This window comes from Kryptolebias marmoratus, linkage group LG6, assembly GCF_001649575.2.
Source record: "Kryptolebias marmoratus isolate JLee-2015 linkage group LG6, ASM164957v2, whole genome shotgun sequence".
NCBI lineage: Eukaryota > Metazoa > Chordata > Actinopteri > Cyprinodontiformes > Rivulidae > Kryptolebias > Kryptolebias marmoratus.
In genome coordinates this window covers 28,604,617-28,614,649 of record NC_051435.1, presented here as the reverse complement: position 1 = coordinate 28,614,649, position 10,033 = coordinate 28,604,617, and the positions used below count along the sequence as shown (strand labels likewise).

The window sequence follows — 10,033 nt, the reverse complement described above, 5'->3', positions numbered from 1 at the left end:
TGAGTCCAAATGAATCTGATTCTGAAACAAGAAAATTCTAATCAATCATGACAACTGGTCTCGAGAAAAAACGTATTCCACATTATAGCTCTCGTTGTTCTTATGCAACCACAATAACTGTTACATGAAAAACGGTTGTAAATCAACTATATGAAGCAATCATTTCAGTATAAATTACTAAATACACTTACGATAATACTTCGAGTCAATTGAAAGTTGTTTTCTATGGTTGAAACTCCCGGTGCATACGCTGTTGTTATGACAACACGTATCGGTAAATGTTCCGTTGAACCGTTTCAATGACAAAAATCACTCTTGAATGCATCAAATTCTCAAGTTTCTGACCCCTTTATTGGGGCATTTTCAAAAAGGTCAATTAAATTTTTTTTGCATGTATAAGAATATACACTATTTTTTTTAATATCTATTGAATATGAGGTCACCGATTAGATCCAAACTCCAACAATTTAATTTTTAGTGAAGCGTGTTTTTTAACTAATTTGAGAGCTCGAAATAGAACCTTATTTTAAAAATTTGTATTTCATAAAATAGCTGTTCCAAAGGCACAGAATGTTGAAAAACACAAAGAAGAGATATGTTTCTTCACAAAACAGTGTTTAAAAAATATTTTAAAAGTATATATAGTATTTTTTCTATGCATTGAAAAGTGCCATTTTTGGTCTTATTAACTTGCTGAATTTACGGCGCATTTGACCCCAAGACACACAGCTGGATACCATGGCAACCACTTAATATTATGCCAAAATATTTTGGGAAAGATTTATACTAGCCAAGTACTATTCACACATCCAGTTTCATTAAAATCCATGAGATGTCACTTTCCATGTTTTTTGCAATATGACTGATTTTCTCTGTCAGCTGCTCTTAACAAGGATTACAGCGCATACAGTAAACCGTTGTTTGCTGTAAATAAACAGCAGAGGGCGCCAAATATCCACTTCAGAATTAATCAGCAAGATCTAAAGCCTGTTTATCTGTTAGTTTGTCTAAACTCAGCTTTTCAATGGATTGTTTAAAACGAGAGAAATTTTGAATATCTCTGTGTTCTGTTTTTCCACATCCGTATTGCCATGATGGAAGATATGAGCCCAGTCTAAAATCAGCTGCATGACATTTCCCACATACTAAATTGATGCTTGCAGCCTCAGTCCCAGAGGACGTCTCTGCTGCAGTTCAAGAAAGTTTTTTTAGTTGCTGCCCTGCAGAGCTGCTGTCATGGGACTGAAGCTCCCAGTAATCTTTTATGCCAAGGTTACAGTTATTGTTGACTTTATTCATTTCTCTTCACTGCATCTTTACTTAGCTCAAGCTGCACCAGGCTCCTATAATGCCACAAAGAGAATTTATAAGACGCGGTCATATGACAACACAAGCAGTGTGCAGGTTAGTTAGAAAAACAAGATCAGAAACAACATGCAATTCAATCTACAGTTTAAAAAAACTAAAAAAATATTTTCTTTTCCTCATTAAACTACCATCTAATAGTTGTAGTTGATAAATATTTCCTGGTGCTTTAGTTTATTATTAGATATATTTACTATTAGACACTTTAGCTGCTTCCCATTATTTGTTTGGACAAGCTTTTTAAATTAATTTTGTGCATGTGTATGTGATTTTGAAAGTCTCTTTTTAAAGAGTTTTACTAAAAAAAAAAACCCATGAGCAAACAGTCAATAATTGATATGCTGATCTATTTGATTGAGTAAACAAATTTATGAAGACCAAACATGCCTGACTTTCAGAAAAAACCCAAACTAAGTCGGTCAGTTTATAATAACAGACTGAAAAACTGGCAAAAAACTATTTTTACACAAAAGGTAAAAACATAACTGCAAAAAGTCATGCTTTCTAATTTTTTAAAATTTCTTTTTTATGTTTATGTTATGTGTCTCTCTGTGGACCCCCATCTGTTGGACCAAGATATCTAAAGTGATAGTTTAGATCTTTGAAGTGGGATTCTGTAGAAATGTTATGAACATTTAAGACGTTTCCTGCTGTGGATTTTTAAAACAACTCCAATCTTAAAACTATCCATTTATGTGAACATTATTTCACAAACCTTTACATTACTCTCAGTTTTGTATTAAGTGATTCTTGTACATAGCATGTCATGGTTATTTATGTACAAATAGCAGCAGCAGCCAGCTGTAGGACTTCCAGTGCAGCCTAGTGCACTTCCTGCAAAAATATAATATTTCTGAAAAACTTGTGTGAATGATTTTTAGTGTTTTATGTCATTTGTGGCATTTGGATGTGATCAGCCAGACACTCGGGACCATTTTAAGAATAAATTAAAATTTTTTGAAACTGGTTGCCTGATAAAGGTCTACTTATTGAAACCTTGAAAATACGTTTTTGCTGCATGTTTTGACGGTGTTGGAGGGCAGTTTTTGCTGCTTCTCCTTTGAGTGAAGACAAAAAATATATTATAAAACAACAAACAAATGATCTTTCAGGTTTACTGCATGTTCCAGGGGCCCCATCATATTTGAGGCCCCTCACTTGTAGGGAGCTCAAGTTTTAAAATAAAATCTGCATCATTTTAGTTAACGTATAACTGATTTGTCCATGCATTTTATCATATTTCTTCATTTCTTCTGGTAGGAGGATGTTTGTTCCATGGAACAATGCTAACAATAACGATGCTTCACTGAAGTAACATATCTGTAGCCTGCTGTCATTATCGAGCAGTTAATCAGTGCAATAATATCACAAAGCAAATAAAATTAAAGGAATGCAATATGACCCATCGCCTTCTCCTGTTGTTGGGAATTGAAGCCAACCGATTTAAGGAAGTTGCCATGTTGTATTTTTGGAACCAGAGTCTGACCACTGAGTGATGTGGGGCTTTAAGTCCCAGCTACTCCCACACACACAATCAGGGTATTACATGAACTTTAGTTTAAGCATGAAAACAGTAATAACATCTAACCTTATTAGAAAAATGAATATTTGAAGAAACAGCAGCAAGGTAAGGGTAGTAGCTCACTGAGCTGCGACTGTTGGGAGACTACTTGGTGACTCAAAATAGTAAATACATAAATTTTCACCTTTAGTCTAACTGATCTCTGAATGTTTGCGACCAAGTGAACATGGAGCTATGTGGCCAAGTTTTGAGCGGCAACTTTTTGAAAATCATAGCTTAGTTTTAGGTGCATGTGATTTTGTTGTCCACCTCTGCCCATCTGGGCTTGTATTGTTCCTGCCCCCACATTTATGATTTATTTTGCTGGAGTACACTTTTGAAATGAAGATGGGCAGATTTGGACCAGTATTTCAGGTATAGTTTTTAGACCTGGACATTTGCCTCAGGTCTTTTCTGTCAGAGAAGAGCTACCATGCAGGTGTAGAAATACAGCTCTAGCTTTCTGGAGATGGGTTGGAGACACTTGTGGCAAAATTCAGATGGGTTTGAGACAGGTTGGAGACACCCACAAACACACTGTTACTATTTCAAGAGAAAAGTTGTTGAAAGTTGTTTAAGACTGAAATGACAGGGCTGTGTGACTGACTCACATGAAGAAGTTCAGAACCCCTTGAAAGACTCCCTCGTGAACAATGTTTTACAACTGATGTGAATCAACAGTCAACACCTGGAAAAAAAAAGAAAAATATCTGAGGTGTGTATTTATTTTTTCAAAAGAGCAAAGTCCTATTTCTTTACATGGACTTAAAACTTGAACAGAACTATCACTGTTGCATGCTGTACCTTGACCAGGATAAATACTGACACCTTTAATTTAAGCTAAAATCAGTCTGTTGAGAAATGATGCTGCTATCGCTGTTTTGATCAATTTTTAAAAATAACTGTGTGATCTTTGTTGTACTGCAAGATCTTGCAATCTGTTAGTTCTCAGAGTTTGTGCTGAGGATGCCACTCAGCTACTACCATACAAAGTTAAATATCAACATCTGTAAAACCGAATTGAGTTTAGTTTTAGACATTTTTTTTGATGTGGTTGATTTAGCTGTGGTGTCCCTCTTGAACTGGGTTGACTCCAAAAGGTAATCAGTTCTAGAGGTAGGCTACATCAAATGATTATTTTATGATAATTTCTGTCATGACGAGGGGAGACAGAGGCAAATCCAGAGCGAAGAATCATACTTAAAAAAGAAACTAATTTATTCCTTAAACAAACAAACAAAAAGGGCTGACATGGCAGCAAAAGTAACAATAACAAAAAATCCAAACGAAGGGGCAGGGCATGGCAGGACGAGACAAATGCAGAACACAGAACAGAACAACAATGATCCAGCAGGGTGGTGGAGAAAATGACCAGGTTATATACACAGGGGATAATTATGGGAAGTGGGCACAGGTGAGTGATTACAATAACTTACAGGTGGAGATGGGCGTGGCAGATAATCAGGGGCAAACAGAGGGAAAGTGAATACTGACTAAAGAACAAGGAACCAGACACAAACAAGGAAACAAATGCAAAATGCATCTAAAAGAAAACAAAAACAAAACCCAAATCATTACAATTTCAGTAAAATCCATCCATTGGTTTGAGATTATTTTGCGAAAAGACAAATCTAATTAACTACAACAATTAATAACCATCAGTTACCACTTGGATTATGTGTTAGGGATGACTCTAAACTACTACCACAGCAGATTCTAGCTCTTATCTGTAAAATTGACTGACTTATATCCAGTCTTGTGTTTGTAAAGCTTGATCAGCTGTGGCAGCCATCTTGTAATGTTTCTAAAAGTGAATCAGATGTAGGCTACATCAGGTACTGACACACTGACACAGAACATCATCTGGACTTCCCACTTTTGGAGTAACAAAATATTTTCTCATTACACTAGGAAAACTGACAGAAATTAAAACTGGGAAAATTCTAAATACTTTGTTTGTGTTCAACACTGATAAAGTGGGAGAGAAACAGAAAGTTAATTTGATTTATGAGTTTTATGCAACCGTCTGTCTGGTTTTAGTAGACTTATGGAAAATCGTTCTTAATTTGTTTTTAGTAAGAAACTAGAAAGCCCATTTATCAGGTAACAAATGTCTTTGCAACTAGGACTGGTTTCAGTTTCCTCACTAATGATGAAGTATCTCCTTGCTGTCCCAGCATCCACCGGTCGCTACCCGCGGACAGACCGGACTGTCGTGCACGTTTCTCGGTTACGCGCCCTCGGGTTCTCGGTCCTCCTCCAGCAGCAGTAGCAGCAGCAGCAGCAGCGGGCGGCTCGGTGCCTCCTCACTCAGATGCTTCAGAGCGAACACACGGAGGATTTGATCTCCAGCTCCGGGATTTATCCTGCTTTTGACGCCCGCACATTCCGCCGCTGCTGCCGGATCCTTCGGCTGCCTCTGACCCGGTAAGGAGAGGTCCGCTCGGCTCCGTGTGCGGAGCTCTGCCTGGTGTGTGTTTGTGTTTGCTGACAGGCTGTCTGTCTGATCGGGTTACAGGAAGGCTGTGAAGCTCAGTGTTAGCTCACATTATAATGCAGCAAGAAAGAAGAGTGCGGATATACACACACACACACACACACACACACACACACACACATATATATATATATATATATATATATATATATATATATATATTAAGTTGATGTGATGTGAGAGATGTGATGTGTCTCTGCTCAGGCAGCGACCAAACAGGGTTTTTATTCAACACAGAGAGGAGGGGCACCAAACAATGACAGCGAAAGCTCGGGGATCAGATGCGCTTTTACTAATTTTAAAATTAAAGTACAAAACCATCATTATTCAGTACATTTTTTAAAAAGGAAGACAACACTTAAAGGAATGGAGATTGGAAGTGTGCAAACAACCACTTCTTAATTCCAGGCAGCACTTCTGTTTTATGGAAAACCCTCAGACAATGTCCACACTTTCCACCTGCAGGGCTGCAGGTCTTACTGTGTGAAGTCTGGTTGACTGCTGCTGATGCTGTGTGAGGAGGAGGAGGAGGATGAGGGAGGTGTTTGGTTAGGTTGGAGGAGACGATGCCCTTGCTTTGGAGTCACCTTGACGACCCTTCATCAGCACAGAGAGCCTCCTTTGTCATTGTTCTGTTCACATTTATCACCCGCTGTCACAAGCCTTAACACCTGCAGATAATTGAGCATTTTAGAAAATGCCGAAGTTTTCTTTTGGTTAAGTGATGAGAAAACTGAATAAAAAGGTGCACATCTGTCTTCTTTGAGTAAAAACTTAATCTTCTGTAGAAAGTAAAAAGAAACCAAAGCTGTTAAATAAACAGTAAATGTATTCATTGCAAAATTATGAAGACTGGTAAAATTCATAAACTAGGAAACAAAATCTAACATGTCCTGAAATTTTAAATTTGTTAGCAAAGTTTGTGACCGGCTGCCAACTACAACACATGTTTGTTTACATACAGAAGTAGCCGAAGTAACTAAAAATAGTTCACCAGTAGTGACGACTTTGGAAGAGTTGTCTGGAATGTTGAAGATATTTTTGATGTATTGGTACATACTTAAACTCGGAGAGTAGTAAGCTAAAAATATAAGTTAGGTTGAAACATAAACTTAGCGGTTTAGAAAAAGTTTTGTAGAAGCTACTGTGTTTGAAAGCTGAGCTTTATGTCTGTATGGTGCTCCATGCTTTCAGCAGATTCTGCCAAGTGATTTGTTTACGTTGTGTGCATACCTGCATTTCAGAATTGTAAATCAATATATCTGGAAAACTACTGGAGTAAACTCTTTTTTAACTACACTATTTGACATAGTTCATGATAAACTGTTGATGTTTGATTTCACAATGAATACCTTTTTAAAGAGTGAAGTACTGTTATAATATGCAACCATACAGCCAGTCAAATTGTCCATGTAAAGCACAAGTACATGTTTCAGTGCAGTATGTTCATGCTTAGCTGAGGATCTTAAATCATAAACACAGAGCTCTTAGTAACACGTCACCAAGGCGACGCCGTCAGCATCACAGGGACGAGATGAGTGTGGAGGCAGCTTCATGGAGGGCTGGTAACAAATGCTGCCATTAAACTGATGAGGAGACGTGAAATGAAACTAAACAAGGATTTCTATAAAGAACAGTGGACCTTTGGTTGAATGTATTTTATATAAAAAAGCTGAGGTTTTTACCTGCTGAGATTAATGGAGTAAACTTGTTTTGTAGACAACGGATGAAGACATAATAAAAAGAAAAAATGAAAAGCATTTGTAATAAATCAGACCCTCCAGGATTTTGCGATGTTGCGATCGCAACTATTAACGCAAAATCAAGCAAACCCTGCGAAATCGCAACTTTGTGCAACTTTGCCCAAAACACTGCAACTTTCCCGCAACTTTAACCAAAATAACTCCAAATAACTCACGAAGAAGAGATGTGACATCACATTCTGTTAACGTCAGAATGCCGGGAGCATGCAGGAGCGGCGACCGAAGCCAAAGTGTGCGCTAATGCTTCACATTTGCCCACAACGATTTCAGCAAAACACTGCAGTGAAGTTAGTTTTAAGTTGTATATTGGATATTCGCGCTCCGCGGAGGTAGAGGCGTCTAGCTCACGGCTGACTTAGCCGTCCCTAAGTGAACTACCGCCTAAGAGAAGGGGCCGGCAGAGAACGGCTGGCCGACATTAGCGTTCCTGTTTCGGGTCAGCCGAGAGCTAGACGCCGCTAACTCCGCGGAGCGCGAATATCCAATATCCAACGTAAAACTAACTTCACTGCGGTCGCAAACCAGTTTCCTACCCAGCTGCAGGAGAGTGGGGGGAAGCTGTTTTGCGCGTCCTGCAGTGTAATCATGGAACATAAACGCATCGACAAACACTTTCCTTTTGATAATGTCAATGTTTGTTGGTAATTATCTTACAAAAATAGTAAGTATTTTTGGTTTATATATTAAAAGTTGTGTTTTTTTATTGATTTTAGTAAAAAAAAAAATTGCAACTCTTCATCGCAACTTTTAGGAAAATGCCCCGTGAAATCAGGCATTTTAGCCCGCAACAATCACAAAAAATGCCCGCGAAATCCTGGAGGGACTGATAAATGGAAAAGGAGCATTCTTTGAAGGAAGGCATATTGCCTTCTGACTCGTACAAAAGTTTATAATGATCTTTTAGTGCTTGGAGTATGTTTTGGGCATAACTCTGAACTAATAACACACTGAATTTTAGCTCAATATCTGTAAAATTGTCTGAGTCAAGTCTTTTTGTGCAGCCATCTTGAATTGAGTTGACTCCAAAAGTTATTCAGTTGTAGATGTGCACCCAATATGTACTTTCTGAAAGATTATTTAAAATGTGTCCCACCTTTAATGGCAGCAGGTGATAAGTATTATCATGTCTGCACTGTATTTTGAGACTCCTAGGGTTCAGCTTTTTTTTTCTAATTACCTTAACCTAACCAAGGGAATTTGGTGCTCATACATGAAACAAAAGAGGTAAAACACAATGATATTAAGTTTTGTCAGTGGTAGTTTCTTCCAGAGTACAACTGGGAAATCAAAGTTCAATCAAGAACAGAAAATAGTTTTTTGTAGGTCTTGGTTTCCTCTGGTAGCTGGTTTGTTAGAGGCTTCATACCTGCTACAAAAACAGCTTGTTAGTTGATGCAGCTGTAAGTTGTGCATATGCTCATAAAGACTGTAAGGTACAATTTCATACTTCTCTAACTTCCTCATTGTTGGATGTTTAGATCTTCATATTTTGCAGACTCAGTTGTGCTGAATGAAACTTAGTGTTAAAGAGCTGACTGTATGAACTCTGTACATCTAATTGATTTTGATTTTTTTTCTTATGTCTCTCTCCCATTTGTTTCAATCTCAAAACTTCAAATACTTCTGTTTTATCCGAGCTTTTATTTTCAAGTCTTTTGCGTGATGGTAAATTTTAGGGATTTGGGTCACAACTCACATTGTTTTCAGAACAACTTGTTTTCTGACCACTATATGCTGATCACAGATGCTGCCACAAGTGCAAAATTTACTTATACTCTGTTGAATTGTTCCTCATTTTGTTACATGATGCATATGAAAACCAAAAATGTTCACAGAACTCAACTTATTTTGTACACTGGTAAATAGTCAGTCTCAGCATTTTCTAAAATCAACAAAGGACCAATAGCAAAATCGGGTGTCAATTTCAGTTTGTAATTTTTTGCAACTTTTTCTCTTTTGTTCAGCATTTTTTTTTATATTTTGCAAAAGCGTTTAGAGCTCATGAGTGATCAGTGTCAGAGTGTAACTTGGTAACTCTGTCCCTCCGAGACTGAGTGACATTAAAACAGCGATACCCAGGAGGTGATATGAATACAGACACCACTCATCATCATCAACAAACAGCCTTCATGAGTTGACATGATGGTGTGACTGCTGAATATCAGCTCTGGAGTCACTGCAGCAGAATCTGACACCCTCTGCCCAGCAGCCACTGGATGCTGAGGCTGTATGAGCTTGGTTTGGTTTGGCTGCTGTACAAACCTTTTCCACACTTCCACGTGAAAAAGGAAATCAACTATGATGGGTGCAGTATATATGAGTTACTAAAATGCAAAAAAAAAAAAAAAAATCGAAGCTTTTGTAGTGCTCCTTGAAATCCATTTATTTGTTTCCGCTCCTATCCAATGGATGCAGAGCTAAGATGATGCAAGCAATGAAACGAGAAGTGAAAACAGGTTGCACTTGTTTGTAGCCAACACTTCATCACTAACAACTATGCTGAACAAGGCTGAGGTTGTCTGACACAGGAAGTTATTCCAAACCTTTTGGCCTGGAACATTTTTTTCCAACAACAACAAAGGTAGAAAGAAATTGATAGGTTACACAGCAAATTCAAAAGTGTTAAATGTTTTGGTGTTAGCAGACTTTGTGCAAAAGCAGAGTTAATTTTACACTTATAGAGTCACATTCTGTTAATGTAACTCTGGGATGTATATTATTAGTAGTTAAAATCCAGTGTTAAAACAAAGTGTTTACGTATCAAATCTAGAGGTGTTAAAATGGAATCAATAACTCTTTACTTCTTAACTCTGAACTCCACCAGCAGCTCGAACACTGAAGGAGTTA

The 10,033-nt window shown here is 37.7% G+C and overlaps 1 protein-coding gene across 3 annotated transcripts in view; it reads left to right on the top strand.

Moving 5' to 3' along the window:
• Positions 1–5,197: 5,197 nt before the first annotated feature.
• enox1 (ecto-NOX disulfide-thiol exchanger 1) overlaps positions 5,198–10,033 on the top strand; it is a 142,579-nt gene continuing 137,743 nt past the window's right edge. For all 3 annotated transcript variants that reach the window (XM_017436171.3, XM_017436167.3, XM_037976115.1), the window contains exon 1: positions 5,198–5,353. The gene's annotated coding sequence lies outside the window, so the exon portion shown is untranslated. The remainder of the gene's footprint in view (positions 5,354–10,033) is intronic.